The 21,708-nt window shown below is 34.5% G+C and overlaps 1 long non-coding RNA gene across 14 annotated transcripts; it reads right to left on the bottom strand.

The window, feature by feature from the left end:
- Window positions 1–11,179: 11,179 nt before the first annotated feature.
- LOC103943901 lies at window positions 11,180–18,615 on the bottom strand. 14 transcript variants are annotated; one of them, XR_007256968.1, is made up of 18 exons: window positions 18,299–18,613; window positions 18,118–18,173; window positions 17,904–17,962; window positions 17,374–17,421; window positions 17,203–17,261; window positions 16,751–16,832; window positions 16,133–16,161; window positions 15,327–15,968; window positions 15,164–15,229; window positions 15,002–15,070; window positions 14,698–14,731; window positions 14,537–14,594; window positions 14,139–14,438; window positions 13,658–13,806; window positions 13,310–13,388; window positions 13,007–13,124; window positions 12,095–12,182; window positions 11,180–11,750 (listed from the first exon to the last, which is right to left on the bottom strand). It is a non-coding gene; the product is annotated as an uncharacterized LOC103943901 (long non-coding RNA). The 14 variants fall into 14 exon arrangements; XR_007256961.1 differs by having other exon boundaries at window positions 12,095–12,185; window positions 18,299–18,611; XR_007256960.1 differs by lacking the exon at window positions 11,180–11,750 and having other exon boundaries at window positions 11,993–12,185; window positions 14,139–14,201; window positions 14,350–14,438; window positions 18,299–18,607.
- Window positions 18,616–21,708: the final 3,093 nt, after the last annotated feature.

Genomic DNA, 21,708 nt, shown 5'->3' with positions numbered 1-21,708 from the left:
TTATTTTTAAGTGAAGGGATGAGCTCATTCCCTTAAAAAGGAGCTGCAAGTATTATAGTTATGTAAAATGTTTAATCATCTATTGGTTTATTATCGTGGTTAATTTAGTAATTAACTTCCTACCCAGTATCATATTTGCTGTCTCCACGGCGTCATTTTATCCTTCTACTTTCAGATGTGTGATCTACTAGTTCAGATCGATATAAGCAATCCGCCTTCCCATAACTTCAACATTAATGTCCTTAGATAAAAACGTAGTTACTTGGTAGAATCATAACACTTAGTTGCTGCTGTCCAAAAAGAGTTAAAAATACTTGAAGCACAAAAAGTTGAAAACATCTGAAATTTAACAAAATAATAAGTATTTATGAGCAAGGCTTCCGACTTCCAGCACAGAATACAGGATGAGGAGAACTAACATAACTGCTATAATTGATATGATGTAATATTTATTCTAACAATACAATTTTGTTTGCCTTCGGTGCCCTCGATCCCTGATGGCGATCCTGTAGGTAGCCGGCTCATGGGACTACCTCTCCTGATCCAGGCGGCTTAGAACTTATTGGTACGTCTATTGACGGTACTTCCCTTGCAAGAATGATCTCCATCTGCATAAGCGACTTATTGATGATCATCTTTCATCATATGCAATGATAAGAAAACAAATTTATCATCAGTTAATTACTGAATATGTGTGTGTGTGTGTGTGTTTTAAAGGCTCGTTTCATAATCATTTCAGTTATCAATTTTTAGTTTTTATTTTTTATTTTTTGAAAATGAAAATTAAAACTTATTTGATAACTGTTTTACGTTTTCGGAATAAAAATCTAAATAAAACAAAGTTTGAAAACCCAGAGAGTAGTTTTTTTTTTTTTTATTAATAATTAAAAACAAAGTTGGTGGGGTTCTCCCCAGTCACGCAAGGTAAGGAGTTTTGTTAGCTTGAAGGACAATAAGTTAATATATAATATGAGAGAGCAAGAAAAAGAGAGAAAGAGTAACTGTGTATTGGATCTTCGGAAACATCGGCAAAGACTAATTTTGATGATAACAATAGCAATAGAAGGAACGGAACCATGTGGATACCGCAGGACTTGTGAACCATTTTAACTAGTGAGAAACTTTTTATTATGATAGAAATATGAGTAGTACATCCTGTATTTTTATATAAGGGGAGAAATTTTATTGTTTAAGTTATTAACTTTTTAACACATATATTCCACTATTTGTATAATGATATGTGGTGTACCACTTTATATACTGATTACACTAAAAAATCTCTCTTAACTAGTAGACATATAAATTTGGCTCCTTGATTCCTGTATTTAAGCTATATGTATATATATAACACTATGTTGACTCACGACATGGGAGTCACCCCATCCGCATCGCGTGTCTTTTGGGGAATCTTCTTCATTTAGCTCTCAACTTCTAAGTAGAACGTTCTCCAGACTCCGACAGGTGGAGATAGTGTTAGAAGTCATGTGCTGGCAAGAAGAAGAAGTCCGTCAACGAGCGGAAGCTCGGGAAGAACATGCACGGTAGCAACGATATGGTTCAAATTCGTATTTGACGAGAATCGAATCTAAGACCTCTTATTTACAAGTAAAGAGGAATACCACTAGACCGTAGTACTAAGTGGCTAAAAAAATTATTTGAGTAAGAAAAATTTCTTTTGAACCAATTATGATAAGATAGGATGTTTGTTGTGATTCTAGGAGTTTTGCTATATTAATTTGTGAACTAACTGGTAACTTAAATATAATAAAAATCATAATTTTAATTTAAATTAGTAGAAGAATATTTGATCAAATGTTTAAAAGTTATAGATGGTTGCTTCAAAAAATTCAAAATTGAGGCACATATATCAAAATGCCTCTTAAGTTTTTTTCAATAATATTTTTTAATTCATTCAATTTGACAATAAAAAATTGAAATTAATATGTAAGAAGTGAAAATAAATGTGTGGAGAACATCACCCTATAATTTGGGAAGCTAAATTCTATCCATGTGCGTTTATGCAGGGACGAAGCCAGAAATTTAATTAAGAGGGGGCATCTTAAAAAATTTGAGCTCCTTTTTCGGACAAATAAAGCTAGTTCTTTTACAAATGCTGAAAAAATTATAGATATAATTATATAATTATATATCTATTATTTTATATAAAATAAATTTTTTAAGCAAGCGGCCCCTCCCTCTCTGTTGGGAATCGACTTCAGCTCCTGTACTTCTTTCTTTAGGGCCGTCTAACAAGTCTTAAGTTCTTTCTTTGAAAATCTCTTCATCTCCTTTTTTTTTTATTACTCTATTGTCTAATTTTATCTTTAATTGTTGACAATCTAATGCTCATTTGTACTAATTAACCAAATGCATGCAACTCAACAAGGTTTAGACATTAGTGTGTGAGAAAAAAAATACAAAACGGTGGGGCATTTAAAAACTAAAAAAAAATTTTACTATTTTAATATGATTAATTGAATAATCTGCAATGCAAAAAAAATAGAAATGATTAATTAAATAATTTGTAACGAAAGAAAAAAGGAATGAGAGGGGGCATGTGCCCCCACTGGGCCTTACCTCCCTCAGTCCGTGCGTTTATGTTTATATATGGGAGCCTCATACATAATTCTAGATGACAAGAAAGTCAAGGTCTTTAGGAGCATAAACTTCCATCAATACGAAATTTCTTATATTATATTCCCCATCTCGATTTAAATATCCACCATTTGGTGGTGATGTTTATGTAAAGACTATATATTCAAATATGGTTTAGCGTGTTCCTCACCCCTCCTTAAAGAATCTCTTAATGGAAAAATTCATAATTTAACAAAAAATTAAAAAAATCAAACAGACAAATTTTGTGTTTTTTTCCTACAAAAGAGGGACAATTGATAGCAAACCACGGTTATCCATCTCTTCCAGGCTCGGAGAAGCTATGGGGAATTTCACCATGCCTGTGACCACAGTCAAGCAGACTTACCAACTCGGAGCATCGAAACCGGAACCTCTCACTTTTTTTTTTTTTTTGTTTATTGGGAAGCCACAGTCTGTGCCTTTACCATTGGGCCACTTGATGTGGTAAAAGAAATTTTGCCTTTTCATTTTGCACATGTTTATTATAAGACTTTCTCCAACACTTGGGGTAAAACTTAAAATTGTTAACTCAGAAATAGTTTTTCTGTTCTAACTCCTTCTGGTTAACTTTTTAGCCTGAGATTATTAAAAAAATGAATTTAGGATAATTTTCTTCTTAAAGTAATTTTAAAAAAAAAATTATGTAGGCTATCCTCATTTAGTGTTATGAACATTTTATCCTAAAATATTTAGATACCGATAAATATTGAAAAATCATTAAACTGCCGCCATGAAACTCATTGGACACTATGAATGTGACAGCCCGTCCCGAAAATATCAAAAACGTACGTGTGAAAAGACAGTTTTGCCCCTAGTTCGATTTCGTTACGTTTATTGTTTGTTATGGGGTTTTGTTGGCATGTTTGGTGCCACACACACCTTCCCACACACCATAACCTTTCTCCCTGTTTCTCTACAACTGTCCCGAGCCCCATTCCTTCCCTTCTTCTTCGAAAACGTACGGACACACACATAAGCACACTAAACCTCCACAGATCGAAGGAACTGAGTACATATTCGAGCTCGTGAGGCTCGTACGAGTCCAACCATACCATTTCCAGGTAAGAACTCCATCGTTTTCACGTCGATTTCACAATGTCCGATTTGGGGTACTATTCATGCACGCGTGATTCCTCACGTTTTAGGGAAAATGAAGCTTGTAGATAGCTTGGTGAGGTCCCAAGGAGGCTCAGAGTAGTTCGTTTGAAGGAATTGGACGTCAGGATCGTTGGTTTAGAAGTTGGCCGAAGTTGGTTCGATTTTTCAGGTGAGATTTCGTGGTTTTTAGCCCTCGAAAGTTGTATGGTTGTGTTCCTCTAGTTCTAGGCTTCATTTTGGTACCAAAATCGTGGAATTTGGTTGAGAAACGACGGAGATATCGAAGTTTAAAGTTTTCGCGATTTTCCAGCGCCGGCGACGTCGCCGGAGTCTCGCCGGGGAAGAAGACGGAATATTCCGTCAAGTTTGACGGAATATTCTTGACACCGTTGACGGAATCTGTCAAAACTAACAGAATATTCCCTACGGCGTCAGTTGACGCCGTCAGCGTGCCAGGCACGTGCCTGCGCGTGGCCGGCGCGTGGAGGCGCGTGCGGCGGTGGAAAATTTTTCTAAAAATTTGTGGATGTTCGTGAGGTTGAGTAGATCACGTTGGTGTATTCATACACCCCGTTTGAGCAATGTATGAGAAGTTATTTCTAAAGTTTGGTTATGTGCTTTAAAATTAACGTTTTTATAGTTATTTCGCATATAGGTGAGACATATCCCGAGGACGAGCGTGGTCACTTGAGGTAGGGGGCTACGACCCTTCCACTTATCAGTGAGTGGGCTTTTGGTTTTCCGTATATACCTATATACTTATATTTTCCTAGAAATTGAATTAAATGTTTATTAGTTATATGCCATGCATTATATTATCGTCATTTATGCATTATTGGTTGCATTATTGGGCGTACATATTTATATACATATGCATATTTGGTGCTGTGGATGCACAGGTAAGTGCCAGGTAAGTGTTATTCATGTTTACGTTCAGTAGCGATTCATGATGCTTAGAGAGCTCATAACCTGCACCCCCGGTGTTAGTGCTCCCGCCCAGAGTAGGGCACAGTCCTTCACGTGTTGTTCACCTCCCGCACCACACGCTCAGCTTGGATCCAAGTTAGGTGCACAGTCCTGTCGTACAGACCACATTAGGTGGTTCCGACTCGTAGGTGACCCGCGATTATTCGCACAGCCTTCACGTGATCGTAGCACTAGAGCGTTTATATGCATTACACCCAGGCCTGTCGTACAGACCACTTTAGGTGGTTCCAACTCGTGGGCAGGTTTAGTTATTGTGATTGAGATTTGAGCTCTAGATGCAGTCGTACAGGTCACGTTAGGTGACTCCGGCTGACAGATTAGATGATATTGATTCGATTTATACCTAAGCACTTGCATTTCATTGTGAGAGTTGGCATGGCATATTCTTAAGCATGATTGGCATATCTATATGTATATCCATATGTTTATTTTCTGGGAGGTATACAGGTTTTACGGCGAGGGGTTAGAATCTTGTTTCTGAAATGGTTTTCGAAAAGCTTTGTTTTTGCCCACTCACGCTTTTGTTTTGCGCCCCTCCAGGTTCTAGCTGTTCAGTTGGTTTGGTGGTTTCCCAGAGGGCTTTCCCGGCATTTCTGACAGACGATCACCAGCGTAGGTCCACCTTCGGGTGTACTGTTGTAGCGTCATTTTAGTTGGGACTGCTTTAGGCTTTCTGCTCTGAACTTGTGTCTCACTTACGCTAGCACTTATTACTTTTACCTTAAGTATGCTAGTTTTTATTTATTCATACTTCTCCTATTACTGTTTTATTAGCTTCCACACTGTGCACATGGTTACGTCACCTCCGCGTGACGGCCAGCACTCCCTGACCTTGGTCGGGGTGTGTCAATGAAAGAATTTTTTTTATAATTATTTTAGCAGTTGGATTTTTGGACCGTAAGATTTGATTATTTTAGATCTTAGCCGTTGGATTCAATGAATTTATAAATATAAAACAAAAAAAATACACATATATATTGGGTCAGCCGCCCACTAATTCAAGGGGAATTATGGCCTAAATTTTCCCCAAAAAAGAGTTTGGGTTAAATTTCATATTTGTGCCACTTAGTATTACGGTCTAGTGGTATTCCTATTCACTTATAAGTAAGAGGTCTTAGGTTCAATTCTCGCCAAAGGCGAATTTGAACCACGTTATTACTAGTTCATTGTAAGGCTAAGCCCACCCCCTTCCCTTAGTGTCCAAAAACATAAAATAAAATAAAAACTCATATTGGACCCAAGGGTTAGAGTAAGTTGGGATAGGTTTAGAACCTAAAATTTTAGTAGGTCTGATAAACTATATCCAATATCCAAATATTGACACAACAAGTATGTATATATGTGGTAATCTTATAGAGATTGGTTTTTATGATTAATCTACATGGTGCCAAATGATCGGATGGGTTCCCCACTCATTTGGCATCAGTACACTAACATAAATTTTGATGGAAAGACAATACAATTACCAAATTGATTTGCGGAATTCATTTTTAGGAACTAACATGATAAATTTTCTATTTTAGAGACCATTTTGATTAGAATGCCCAATTTTAGAGACCAACCATGATAAAAACTCACATATTTTTATGCTATATATCGCACACCATTATAGCTCAATTTTGGTGTAGACACTCTTAGGCCATAAAATGAGTACATTTTTATAATACGTGTGACATGTTATGCTATTAGGATAATCTAGATAAATTTTATTTTCAAAAAAAATACCGACCTAAAATTATTATTTAATAATCTTGAGTTAAAATTTTAAGTCATAAGTATTGGAGGAGAAAAATTGTTTCTGAGTTATGACACAAATTTTCTAGCTTAAATTTTTAAACTTTATCCCCAAGGGTAGTCTTAGAGACAGGGAGAAAGGCTAAACTGTCAACTATTATTTAAGAAACTTATACGGGAAATCTAGACTCATTCACAAATGGGACTCAAACGGAGAGTGTTGTTTCTTGCACAAGCGATACTTTTTATTGTATTATTAGTCTTGATGAAGATAAAAATGTCATGAAATTAAGGGGTCACTTTCTCAACGACTCATGGCCAGGTAGCGGGGCAGACCCGCCTGCTATATAGAATGGATAAGGATCGTATGCCCTCCTAGTTTCGGTGTTCTCCCGTGTTCTCTTGTTTTGTGTGGTCACGGTTAAACTACGTCAACATTTTATATTGTTTTTTTATAGAGATAATAAAACAAAAATGAATAGTAATATAAAATGTAGATGTGACTTAACCGTGATCACACAAATAAAAAGGCACGGAAAAGCACTGAAACTAGAAGGGTAGTCAATCCTTGTCCATATAGAAGGGAGCACGGAAGAAAAAGTCAGATTGGACCAGAAAATAGGAATCTTCCAAACCCAACTGACCAAATGCATGCTCCAGCAGGATCTGAGGAATACTCTACAACGGGAATATCATTATTTTGCATGTCAGATTCTTTATAGCAATGTGGTACTGACAATTACAAGTTTCGTAGCCAACTAACTAATAATTCTATTTTTACCGTCTAAATATATCACAAATTTATACCGTTTTATGTAAAAGACGAGGTGGACAGCCTAATGTAATTTTTATTTTGTAAATAAAATAGAAATTATATTAGGCTGTACAACTAGGTTGTCATGTAAGGTGGTATACTGAATATGATAAATTTAGATGGTAAGTGTAATGATATTTTTTTTGTAACTGTATGTTTTTGTCTCTAAATATAGATTTTATTTTATTCAGTAGTGTTTGTTGCAGTTCTAATTTAATTATGAATCTAATTATGTAATTCTAAAGCAAATATTATTGTAGAAATCCTACGAGATCTAAAAGATCTTTCCTATTAGTATTTGTCTTACTTAGAGAACAAGTTTCTCTCTCCTTCACTAATACAAATAAAAGTACAAAACATTAGGAATATCAATAACTGAATTCCTCAAGCCCATGCTCTCTTTATTTCTTTGCCGATCTCTCTAAAGTGTTTTTCCTCTGAAGTGTGAAGTTGCTAAACACTTGTTAATAAGAACAACTTTTTTGCTTGACTTTTTTTGTAGCACTCTTTCTTTTCCCCCACAAAGATTATAGTAGGTAACAACTCTTATTTTGGATTTACCATTTTCGTCCATTCATTCGTTGTAAAAATTTCTTTGGCTTTTCAACTAGTATGAAGGATTCGTTTGAGACTTTATCTCGAAGAAGCACTTTTTCTTATAAATGCTTATTTAGAATTGTTTTGTTATAAACATGTAGAAAGTTCTCTTACAAACAAAGATACTAATCATTCTTCTTGGAGAGATTCGACTAACTGCTTAATAAACCAATCATCCTTCTGACAAGCTTGTTGATGTGGCACTTTTAACCAATACAACCGCGACACATGTCATTATAGCTATTTTCCTAATCGGGAGAGGATCTTCTCTAGAGCCGGTTCCACCAGAGCCTCTAGATCCTCCTCTTTCCTCTTCTTTCTCTGCACTTTTTCGGCCCCCGGAGTGGACGTCAGCCGGAGTGGGCGTCATGGGCTCCCCGGAGCTAGTTATCGGCAACGTCGTAGTAATCATCGTTGACTATGTGGTGTTGAAGTTTTCCGATAACTAGCTCCAGGGAGCCCACGACGCCGAACGCTTGTTGGAGGTCTCTTCCTTGCCAGAACCATCTCCATTTGCAGATGCAACCTACTGATGACCATCTTCCCTGCATGCTCTGCAATAACCAGAAGAAACTTTCATCATTATAGATGACTAGCTAGATGTTAAGGGTCATTCAACAACCATTTCAATTTTTTATTTTTCGTTTTTAGAAACTTGCTTGGTAAGTGTTTAATAAAAATTGAAAAGCAAAATCAAAGTGTACACTGAAAACACACGCACAAAAAAAATAGCTTTTAGCTTTTTGTTTTCATTTTGCATTTTTTGAAATTAAAAACAAAGTAGTTATCAAACAGCTTCTAAACAATAATTTATCATGCATGAGAGAGAGAGAGAGAGAGGGTAACTATGTATTGCATTTTCTGAAACGTTGGCAAAGACTAATTATGATGATATCAATAGCAATACAAGGAAGGGACCCATTTTCATTAGTAGAGATATAAAGTTTGGCTCCTTCATTTCCCTAGCCAAGCTAAGCTACCCGTATATATTATATTCACATACCATAAATTACTTCTTTCACACTCTTTTAATTTTTTAATATTTTTTGAAACACCACTAACACTTGATAGAAAATATTAAAAAATAAAAAGGATGTAAAAAAAGTAATTTGGGATGTATGAATATAAATATAAAAGCGGTTTAGGTTGCCAAATGTTATTGCTAGGTCAAGGTTTCTGTATACCCATTAAGTCGTCCACAAAACTTCCACATAATTTCGAGCTAATAAAATAAAACTTGTCAAAATCAAGTGTTGATGAAATTATGCAAAACAAAATTTCTTCTTGTTATTATTTATGAGGTTTTCAATGTCGAAAGTGATCGCTATGTCAATGCCTGATATATTATGCAATTAAGCATGGAAGAAAATAAAAGCAAAGTCTGATTAGAGCAGAAAACATGAGTATGTCACTACTAGAAATACTATTTGCTCTACAAATTTATGCTCCATGAATCGAAATTTGTCAGGTAACAATCACGTTTATTAGAAGTGTGAAATTGGTAACAAACGGAATATCCTGTATATAAAAATTATAATCTGCTAAACTGACTAGTCAAGCCCACTAGTTAACTAAAATAGATTTGTTAGTCGATAAATCAAAGATTCAATAACCAATTTCAAATATCAAAAACTATTCTAGTTTACAAGGTCTCAGTTCGTTCCAAGTTATTAATGTGTCAAGTGAGCATGATTGTGTGCACATTATAATTAAATATTCAAGTGATACATGTAGCATGTATATGTATGTGAGATATGTGACACAATATAAATAACTTTGAACACAAGATGTTTTTGGTCGGAAAAACCCACCTCTAGGTTAACAAAATCGGGGACTCTCCACTAAGTCCAATCCACTAGTATAATCAAGGTTCTTACAAAGTACCACGCAAAGCTCAATTCTTAGACCTAGTCTATAATAGCAATACAAGGGGCCATTTTCATGAGTAGAGATATAAAGTTTGGCTCCTTCATTCCCCTAGCTAAGCTAAGCTACCCACGTATGCATATTTAAACGCGGATTAGGTAGCCAAATGTTATTGCTAGGTCAAGGTTTCTGCATACCCATTAAGTCATCCACAAAACTTCCACATAATTTCGAGATAATACAATAATACTTGTCAAAATCACGTGTTGATGAAATTATGCAAAACGAAATTTCTTCTTGTTATTATTTATGAGGTTTTCAATGTCGAAAGTGATCATTATGTCAATGGCTGATATATTATGCAATTAAGCATGGAAGAAAATAAAAAGCAAAGTCTGATTAGAACAGAAAATAGGAGTCTGTCACACTACCAGAAATTACTATTTGCTCTACAAATTTATGCTCCACAATTCAAAATTTGTCGGATAATGTAATTTTACCTGATGCAAATTTCAGTTGGTTGGGCAAAAAAGGTCAACGATTAGGGTTTTGTCGGAGGCTATGCGCAACAAAGTCATTTAGTTGGGCAAGTCAATTTTCGTTAGGCAAACATTTGGCGTCAAGGAAAAAATGGTGCGTAGGATGTGAAATCTTGTCCAACGAACCTCAAAATGTTTCATCACCTAAAGGCTTAGGTTTTAGGATTTTGTTTCGTTGTGTGCGTATATTATCCTTCGTTGACATACTCTTTGATTATAACTAAACTTTATTCCAATATATGTGTCACAGATGTATTATAGAGTTATTAACAAGTGTGTCAATTTTGTGTGTCCAAATAACATCACCAAATTATGAAGTCTTATATCAACACTATTGTTTGAGAAACTTATATGAGAAATCTAGACACATACACAAACGGGGACTCATTCGTAGTGTCATCTGTTTCTTTCACACGCAATATTTTTTTATACTATTGTTAGTCGTGATGAAGATAAAAATGTCAAAGTCGCGAATTTATGAAATTAAGTAATCACTTTCTCAATGACTCATGCCCAGCTTGTAGCGGGGGAGACATGCCCGATATGTTCATTCAGCATTGAAGACAAAGTCAGATTGGACCAGAAAATAGGAGTCTGTCTTACTTTGAATCTTCCAAACCCAACTGATTAATGCGTGCATGCTCCATGAGGACCTGAAGAATACTGTACAACTGGAATTTTACGATTTTGCATGTCAAATTCCATCTACTATATATTATTAATTAATTTTATGATGAAATCAATTTTTTTTATGGTGTCAGAGCAAATTAGTCAACATATTAAGTCATTTTCATCATGGTTGTATTCTTTTGTTGTGTGGGGCATTCCTCACATCCTCAGGCGTGGTCACTTTTTATGAAAATGACTTGTATACATAGAGAGATATAGTTGTTAATTACCATTGCATACATTGAATAAAAGAAATTTACTAACACATTTTTTTATTATTATTAAAGAGAAGGGAGAGAGTTTGAAATTATTACAATAATTTTAAAGAGGAGGAATTTCGAAATCGAACACGTGTGGAAATCCAACATCCTATTTACTATGATTTTAGACCACATACAAGTTTTAGTCACACATGAAAACTTGAAGAGAAAGAAAAAAAAAAATATTGATCGAACATATTTTAGCCACCAATGGACAAATTAAGGGTATTTGTGTTCATGTTCCTCGTGCTGCTTTCCTCATCTTTGCGTACGTCTAACTACAAGTTGCTTTTTCTTCTTTATTTTTTCGTTTTTATATCAATGTAGTGCTAATACTCCGACAGTTAAAAGGTTTGTAATTGTCTGTTTTTCCTTTCTAAAATATAGATTTTTTTATTTGGTAAAATTTGTTGCATTTCTAATTTAATTAAGAATGTAACTGTGTAAATCATAAGTAAATATTATGTAGAAATCTTATGAGATATAGAAGATTACTAGCAAGACTGCCCGCGCGATGCTGCGGTGCTACGTTTTGCTGCTATACAACCTTATCTACAATAAGGAACAATGAGCAATGTTCAATTTAATTCCATCATCAATACCTTTAACTTGTAGGATCTAAATTGAAAAAAAAATATATATATATTAACATGGACCTTAAAATTTCTATCATGGAGAAAAATATTAACTTTGGGAAAAGGCAAAGAGAGGAATTCTGAAAAGAAAACTGAGAGTACGGATCACATTGAATGGAAACCACAAACAGCAACCACATCAAAAATGAAGAATAACAATTGAAAAGGAAAATAATAATCGAACCATAACTGAAAAAGCCATCTAGTTTTGAATATTACAATTATGAAGCAACTCTTATAGGATGAGTGATTCGAACTTACAACATAGTTAGGAGTGTTCCATCTCGCTATCAATTTGCTAAACCACGATCATCTATACCAAATGACAGCATTTTAATCCTTCAAATTGCTTCTGAAAAGAAAAAGTAAATTAAATGCGGGGATCTATACCTTAAGACAATGGAAAAATTAGATTAAAGCTGGAAAGTATCAAACTTTACAACTTTCTCCAAAAGCATATATCACTACAAAAGTACCAATTTTTCACATTAATCAGAAATTATGCAATATTATTTCATATTTTCCAATGAATTTGAAACCCTAAAATTGTCATATTTAGACGTTCTTTACTTGAAATTTATTGAAGGAGCACTTGTCAAATGTTCGACAAAATTTGGGAATTCAAACAAAATCCAGAGTGCAGTGATCACAATCGTCGAGACCAACATTGAAAAATGTAGATAAATTCACTGATAAGGCATATCATAAAAACCCATTGAGATTGAGATGACACTAAATTGAAAACATTCTAATTAAAATAGCGTCAGTCACCAAACGCACAATCAAAATAACAACATAGATTAGTTTAAACTTGCAGAGACTCCAAAGAAATACCGAACTCATCGGCTACATAATTAAAAAATTAAAAAAAAGATCCATCAGGACAAAAAAATAATTCTCACATGAAATTTAATCAACAGATGAAATTCTTAAGTTACCTAATTAGACCAAGCAAGAAGAACCTGTCGTTAATCGAGAATTCACCAAATAAAACAATGCAAGAATTGACCAAATAAACAATGAAAAATTGATTGCAACAATTGGAACAAAGTAACAAACAGAGGGTAGGATTTGCAGCTACACTGCAACAGATCTATCATTTATGCAAAGGAAATTCGATTACGAATTAAAAAAAAAAAAAAAAAAGTGTGAGAGAGACAAAGAGAGACGAACCTTCTTGCAGAGGCCAGAGGTTCCAAGATTGAGAAACAGATAGAGAGTTCTGTACTTGAGTTCTCCACTGTGCTTAAGCCAGTGGAGAACTCCAGCTACATTGTTAATTCTAGGGTACCTACAAAGTTAGCATCTTAATTAAAATTTAATTAATATTTTATGCATTAATAAAAGCAAAGTCCTTGCATATAAATCAAACCCATCAAATTAAATGTAAAATTAAATCCAATCCAGATTTGAAAATCCAAACTTTATATCAAAATGAGATTTTTTTTTTTTTTTTTTTTTTTTTTTTGAACTCACCACAGATTTTGGGTGCCTGGAACCTCAAAAATGGAAGCTAAATGCATCCCCTTGTACTTCTTTTTGTCTCCTCATCTTCCTATTTGTAAAGTCCATAAAGCTAAAATTAGAATTGCTTCAAATAATTTGCCAAATTTTAAAATTCAAAGGGACACATTTTCAAACTAACATACCAAGATATCAGTAGCGGACACAAATGATTAAAATTAGTAATAAAAGAACTGAAATCAAAGCAAGAAAAATAAAAATTGAAGATTGATAGGACTTACAAACAGTAGCTTGTTTGGAGACTTAAATTGAGGAAAAGTAAACAGAGTGAGCAATAACAAAGTAAAAGAAAATTAAAACCTTTATTTCTGCTCTGAGATGGTATGAAGTTATGTCTACCAATTTTATGATAAATGGGTGAAATCGTTGTCATGAAATTTTAATGTTTAGGTTTCAATTTGTTGGTAGAAGCGGGCGAAGCAATGGAGAATGTTTATTCTTGTTATTGGCTGCAACAAAGATGAGAAGAGTTAAAATCTCAATCCTCTAGCGAATAAGAATTAAATATATCAATGACTTGGTGAATGGAATGTAATACTTGTAACTCATAGCTTTTAGCACTAAATCTTCAACAAATAAGAGTTAATAGATCAATGACTTGTTCATTGAAATGAAATATTTTTATAAACGCTTAAAACCAAAATGCTATCAAACTAATTCCAAGTTCAAGAAGGCAGTGGAAAAGGTAATTATCAAAATGAGAAGAGTTAAACTAAATTAGGCATTGTTCTCAACACTATTAGCACACCAATGACCGGTAGGAAAAAGCAATAGTGCTAACCTGAAGACAAAAAGTTTATCCTCAGTGATAGACACCTTCCCCTCTGGATTCACTTCCGTAAACCTACAAATCACCAACAAAAACCCCAAACCCAATTCCTCAGACACTCCAAAAAAAATACACCAAAATCCATTAAAAGTACAAAAATCACATATTTCCATCTATGCCTGCATGTATTTTCGGGATCAAAAATTCAAACCAAGTAAAATACCACTGGGTTGTCGCTGAGATTGATTAAGTGCAATTTGTAGGGCACTTTCTTCTCCTCCAAGGTCAGAAGAACCCTTTGGCTGAAAGGGTCTGTCAGAAGCAAAAGATGGAAAATTATACCAAAGTAGCAAAATTTGATCAAACCCCAGAAAGGAAATCGAGGGAAATAGAGAGAATTGTGAACGTACAATCGCCGAGAAGATGAGGGGCGCCCAAGGCGGCCTTGACAGCGACCTCAAGAGCCATCTCAGAGCAGAGGAGAGCGAGAGAGTGAGAGAGAGTAGAAGATGAAATTGAAAGGTAATGGGGATTAACGGTTATGGAGAGAGAGTAGAAGATGAAACCAAACCTCTCAATATCTTCTTCTCATCCCGATCTCCGCCCTTGGATCTCATCAACAACCCAATATCCACAAAGTCACCAAAAAAAAAAAAAAAATTCAAATGAAAATCCATTTCTAAATCCAAAATCACAAAAAGGAAATTTCAACATAAAACCCATTCCTAAATCCAAAATCACAAAACCCCATAGATTCACCAATTAACAACCCAAACACACACAAAAAAGGTCCCAAATCACCAAAACAAAACCAAAAAAAAAAAAATTCAGCCACAAAGGGAACAAAGGAAAAAACAAATAATACATTTATATACCTTTAGCACAGAGAGTTCCAAGAATCAGAATCGAAAATCCAAAAATCTGAAAGGGACCGTTTCCCGAATCTGGAAAACAAAACGCATCAGACACGCACAACAACGATCCATCGAAAAACAAAAGATCGAAACCATATAAGCTGATAAACATGCAAAACTCACCTGGAAACGCCGGATTAGATCGGTCGCAACCAAGTCCGAAGCGAACCCAAGATGGGCACAAAATTTCTGAAATCAAAAAGCAAAGCCCATGAGATATTAACAAAAAGAATCCAAAAAAATGGAAAATCGAAACCCCGTGCGGTAATATACATGTAAAACTTACTTGGAAAACCCTGGTCCAACCAACCAAAAACCCAAAAAATTATTGGAATCAAACCAAAAAGGCAGAGAATTTAACACCTGTGACCATTAATCGGAGAACAACTAAGCAAAATGGTCGACGTTTTGAACAACGAAGCAACACGATGAAGAAAACAGAAGCGAAGGCGAAGAAAAAAGACGGTGAGAAACAAAGCAACTGGAGATATGCGAGAGAATAGGCGAAAGCAAAAGAAAGATCCAGAATAACCAAAGCTAAAACATACACGGATGATGGACGCGTGGAATCAAAAGGGCAAAACAGCCCTTTCACTGTACAGAAGCCGAGAGAAACCCAGCTGAGAAAATTATTTGGAGGGCATTTCCGTCCTTTTACTATTGCTGAACAGTGCCAGTTTCAACTGGCTTTTAGTATATATAACTAGCATGAGTGCCCGCGCGATGCTGCGGGTTTTAAAACTGTATAAAATATGTCGCAAGTTTTAAATATACATGATAAGCCGTACTACTTGTATATGTGTGGAAATCCAATCACAACCCTATCTAAAATAAGAAACAATGAGTAGAGTTGAACTTCCTTAATCAAATGAGTTTGTTTCTTCAGTTTGTTCCTCCTTTCTTCTCATATGGAGCTATTTTCATTTATCTGTTAGAAATTGGAAAAATAAAAGTTAATGTGAACAAATGACGGTTGGATTTATTAAAAGGATCCTCTTGCTAAAGATCAGAACAATAAAAGGACTATCATGATCCTCTTGCTAAAGATCTGAACAATAAAAGGACCAACGGAAAGTTAGAAAAATGACTTACACAGTTGAAAACTGTTGGCTTACCAGGTCCTGCATTGGCGAAAACATTAGGCATTATTAACCAAACATGTAAAGTTTGTCAAATTTTATATTATGTGTGGTTTGAACTATGGATGATAACAATGAGATAACTGAACATATGTGTGGTTAATGGACATACGGTGTTTTCAGAGAAAAGTCTCTCTATCTTGATATTCAAGACACAAAATTTTAAATATAAAGGATTTAGCATACTTAAACATGATAAGTGCATGAACTAATTAGGCTTAAAAAATAGATTCAAGTAGATAGAAGATTAAAATTGAGAACAAAACAACAAAGTTGGAGTCAGTCGCTGGAAAATGAAAGTTGGTTTTTGTTCCTCTATGTTCCTATTATAAAAAGTAACAACCCTTTTTTATGATCAGTCCCAAATTTTAGATAATGGACATTGCTTATCAAATTCGTATATATAGATAACTTGCACGTTGCCGTGGGAATGTGAAATAGATTATCAGTATTGTATATAACTGTTAGAATAATGGACTAAATGTGTTATAAGCTTTGTGCCTATGTATGTAAAACCTATTTACACAAAACATGTACAACGCAGAAATGCTGATTACGAAAACATACTTACCTATAGGACAAACAAATGTGACGTCAAATGCGTAAAAAAAGAGAATCACACACTTATTCCCAATGTACTCAGAGAGCTTGACCTGAAATCCAAAACCAAATCTTCAATTGCAATGAAACAAAGGGCTTATTAGTCATTTGAAAGCTGTTCTATAAGAAGCACTTATACTTTCAAGCGCTTTTGCTAGAAATGTTTTTACTTAAAACATGTTTGAAGTTTCTATCAAGGTCCAAATGCTCCCTTAAAAATACATAGAAGTGCTTCTTGAAGCATCTGACATTAACAGAACAGAAACTGAAAAATGAAAAGCAAGTGACTTGTACATGAAATTATGTTCACTCCAAAAACTAAACTATTCAACTTCAAAACGCAGGAAAAATGAATGTTTTGATAGAAATTTTAAATAGGATAATTAAACTACAAAAACATAATTATAATGCGTGCATACGGACCTGGCAATCAAGAAGGCAAGAAAGAAGCTGTTGCAAAGCAGGTAATTGACTTAGTAAATCTGTGCTATCAAGAGACAAAAATCAGAGCATGCTAAACTTTTTTGTGTGCATTGGTTCATTGTTAAATAAATAAATAAATAAAAAAAAAATTTTGCAGAGGAGATTTTTTACCTAATTTTTCAGAAATGATGGTGGAGCTGCAGCTGCTGCAGTCTTATTCTGTGGAGTTTTTCATGTTATAATCTCAAGTAGAATAAACTTACATACAGTTGTTATAAAACAACATTTGTATAACACTTATACCAAGATTTACTCACATTCTTAGTTGTGAGTTATTGATTTGGTATTTTTAATCAATTTTTGCATACAATTAATAATATAGATTGTAGATTTACACTCGTTGTTCTTTCCTAAATTTCTATTCTCAATTCTTTATTTATTATTAATTCATATATAAAAAAAAAAAATCTTTTTTAAAATGAAAATAAGGCGGATAATGCAGTAAGTAACATGTTCACTGGGGTAGGAAAACTAAAATCAAATAAGTTACACAATGCATCAACAAATACAATAAATCTAATTATCCATTAGTTCCAAAAAAACTAAAGCCTGTAACAATGCTGAAAAGCATACTATGTATTTAATCAGATCACAAACAATCCCATGGTATGTCACAATATCATGAGGGCATAAACACATACAATTATCAAGAAGAACACATAACTATTAACCCACTCCTCCACCGCTTGGCCCCTTTGATCTGCAAAACCAAACAAAAATTTTCAACCAAAAAGAACTAATTTAACAAAGCAAATACAGTATACAAAAACAGATAGTCAAGTTAGCTTCATTTAGATTAGAGGAAGTCCATTCAAACAACCAAAAGGATATAAATAAAAATATTCAAGAACCAACCTTTTTCAAAGATTGCTGGTTATAGCGTTCAAACCAAAAAACTGAAAGACGGTTACCTGAATTAAATGAAAATTAAAATATAATTAATTTACTCTTAACCATGGTTTTTTTCAAGAATCAGAAAAAACCTAAAAATATCCCAAACAATCCCGAATTTTGGAACTGCTTTAAGCCAACTTACCATGAAATTACAGTCGCTTGAGAAATCTTCTTCAAATCAGGCCGGAACAGGTATCGCAGACTGCGTTTCTTAGAAATTACTAAAAAACTGGAATCAGCGCAAAAGCTCCAGGGATTACGGTGGTGGTTCTCGGTTTTGCCGAGAGTGAGAAGGAGAGTTGCAGAGGGGGGACAAATGGGAGAGGCAGAGAATAGTGAGGGATGAGAGAGAGTGACAGTGTTGGGAGTCTGAGAAGTGAACAGAGAAGTGAGGGTTGAGTGGGGGTGTAATGGTGAGTCGGATTGGATGGGTGATAGAAACCAAAGGAAAATTCTAGAGATCCAGCTGGAGGGCAAGCAAGACAGAAGCAAAAGGAAAACCGGACAGAGGGTGGGTCGATGTTTGACACGTGGAACGACAAAGAGAAGCCGAAGCGATGATCGACACGTGAGAGCATTCGGGCCGAAAAAAAATCAAACGCTGGATTCAACGGCAAGAAGGTCATTTTACTGCAGCAGAAAGGGAGAAAAGATCCAGGAAGGAAGGAATGGGAGGGCAGCTTGGGGAGTTCACTGCTGGTGAACAGTGCTAGCTCTCACATAATGAACAGTGGTTTTCTGCTGAGATTTAGTATATAGATAATATGTTTAATATTTTTTTGTTCTCCCAATAGCTATACATAGATTTAAAAAGTTAAGAAATAAATTTTTATTGTTAGTTGTGCCACAAATCATGTGGCCCTGTTTTAATCATATTTTTTTAATAATTTTTTTGTTTTCCCAACAGATATAGACGGGGTAGACAGGAAGGAGAGCAACAGTCAAACAAAATAGGGAAGCAAACAGACAATTCGAGAACACACAGCCGAAATAGAGGGTGACTGGATGATGGTCGCGTGTAGTGAATGGGTAAAATAGTCAATCGACTATACAAATATGGAAACAGCAAGAGAAACAGAGCAAAAACCGAGGGGCATTTTTGCCACTTTACTGTCCATGAACAGTATACCTGGGTTGAAAAAATTAAAAAGATATAAATTTTTATTGTTAGTTGTGTCACAAAGCTAGTGGCCCTACTTTAATCATACTTTTTTTGTTCTGCCAATAACTATTCATAGGTTTAAAAAATTAAGAAGATATAAAATTTTATTGTTAGTTGTGCCATAAACCATGTGGCACTGTTTTAATCATTTTTTTTTAATAATTTTTTTGTTTTCCCAACAGATATGGATGGGTAGACAGGGAGAACAACAGTCCAAATAGAGGATCCATCCATGACAGACGCGTGGAAGCAATGGGCAAAAGTGGCATTTCGCTTTCCCAAAAACCAAAGAGAAGAAGAACCGGAGGAAAAAGCCAGGGGCATTTCCGCCCTTTTACTATTGCTGAACAGTGTCGATTTCAACTGAGTTTTAGTAGATATAATGTAGAAATCTTATGAGATCTAAAAGAAGATTATGTAGAAATCTCATGAAATCTAAAATATCTTTCTTATTAATGTTTGATCTTTCCTCATGTAAATTCCTCAATGTCGTATCTCTCTTTTTACTCTGTGACCACTCTCCCTTCACTCCCTGTAAATTTATACTACAGTTGAGTTTAAAGTGTTTTTCTTTATTTTGTGAACTTACTAAACATTTGTACGTGAAAAGCCGCATGAAATTTAGGTACAGCATGCCTAACATCACTGTTATAAAAATCTCCACTAGGAGGTCACCGTCCTAATTAATTTCTAGGAGTTTGAAAATTAAGAATGAGCCCCTAGATTTGACTAGGCCCCCCCTAAACAAAAAATAGATAACTTTCATTTTATATTTTAATTTTTTAATAAATTATAAAAAATTTGTTGAATACTTAGATGAACACTCATTATATGCTTGTTCCCCATGTTTTCAAATATTTTTTGATCTATATGTCATTCTATTTTTTTTCATTTATATATCCCATCACAATTATGTATTTTTTTAAGTATAAGTAAATATGTAACATAAAATTAAAACTATAAAATCGCCTAGGTGCTAGGTCACTCCCCGCCACTCGACTAGCGCCTAGTGTTTTTTTTTAAATCATGCCTAACATTGTTAATGAGAACAACATTTTTGCTTAACTTTTTTTAGCACCCTTTTTCCCACAAAGATTATAGTAGGTAACAACTCTTATTTTGGATTGAACTTTTTCTTCCATTCATATTCGTTTTTCAACTTTTGAACTAGCATTAAGGATTTGTTTGAGGAACTATGATTCTCTTTCTTCCTCTTTCCATCCATTTCCATTCACTCCTCTCACATTTTCTATTTTGTCTTTACATTTCTATAAAAAAAAATAAATATAAGATGTTGACGTGACTTAAACGTAACCGTTTAAATAGGAGAGGAGAACATGAGAGGAAAAAAAGAGAGGAGAGAATGCAACAGCGACACATTATTATAGCTATTATCCCGATCCCGGTGGTTTAGAACCTATTGGTACTTCTATTGGACCTTTCCTGCCAAAATCATCTCCATTGCAGATGTGACCTACTGATGATCATCTTCCTTGCTGCATCCTCTGCAATAACAAAGAAGAAACTTTTCATCATTACAGATGACTAGATGTTTGTTAAGGGCTCGTTCAACAACCATTTAAATTTTTAATTTTTACTTTTTCAGTTTTATTTTTGTGAAACTTGTTTGGGAAGTGTTAAAAAAAAATTGAAAATTGAAACCGAAATCAAAGCATATCTTAATAACGCCAAAAATTTTAAAAAAAAAAAAAAAACTTTCAGTATTTTGTTCTTTTAAAATTAAAAACAAAATAAGAATCAAACAGCCAAAACAATAATTTAATGTACATGAGAGATAAGAGAGAGGGAGGGTAACTGTGTATTGGATCTTCTGAAACATCGGCAACAATTAATTTTGATGATAACAATAGCAATACAAGGAAGGGAACCATTTTCATTAGTAGAGATATAAAGTTTGGCTCCTGCATTCCCCTAGCCAAGCTAGTAAGCTACCCATGTGTGTGTTTATACAGAGAGTTTAAATAAAAGAAAGTTACATGAGTTTAAATAAAATTTCACATATATAAATGCAACCTACACCAAAACGCGTTTTATCCAACCAAATGTTATGGCTGTGGATTTGCTGTCCCGTAATGCATGTCCCGTTTGTGCCTCTTTGTCTATTTTTTTTACACGTCTTTACGCTTAACAAACCATTAGCACTGTTAATTCTTATTAAAAAAACAATAAAAAATCTGTCTCGTCTTCTAACCTAGTTGGCCGCCGCCGCCGCCTTCTTCATACCACCAAAAAACAGAGTCTGGAAAGACGACTTCATGAATCTAAATGATATCGTCAAACATTAGATTCGATTTGAAATTGCAATTGATCATATTGCATAATCTGGGTTTGTGTGGTTTTGAATTGAATTTTGTTGAAAAGATTAAAAT

Source organism: the organism of the source record quoted next, unplaced genomic scaffold (assembly GCF_019419815.1).
Source record: "Pyrus x bretschneideri cultivar Hongxiangsu unplaced genomic scaffold, Pyrus_bretschneideri_v1 Contig152, whole genome shotgun sequence".
In the NCBI taxonomy this organism is placed as follows: Eukaryota; Viridiplantae; Streptophyta; class Magnoliopsida; order Rosales; family Rosaceae; genus Pyrus; species Pyrus x bretschneideri.
The sequence above is the reverse complement of the archived record's forward strand: the minus strand, read 5'-3'. Positions and strand labels throughout refer to the sequence as shown.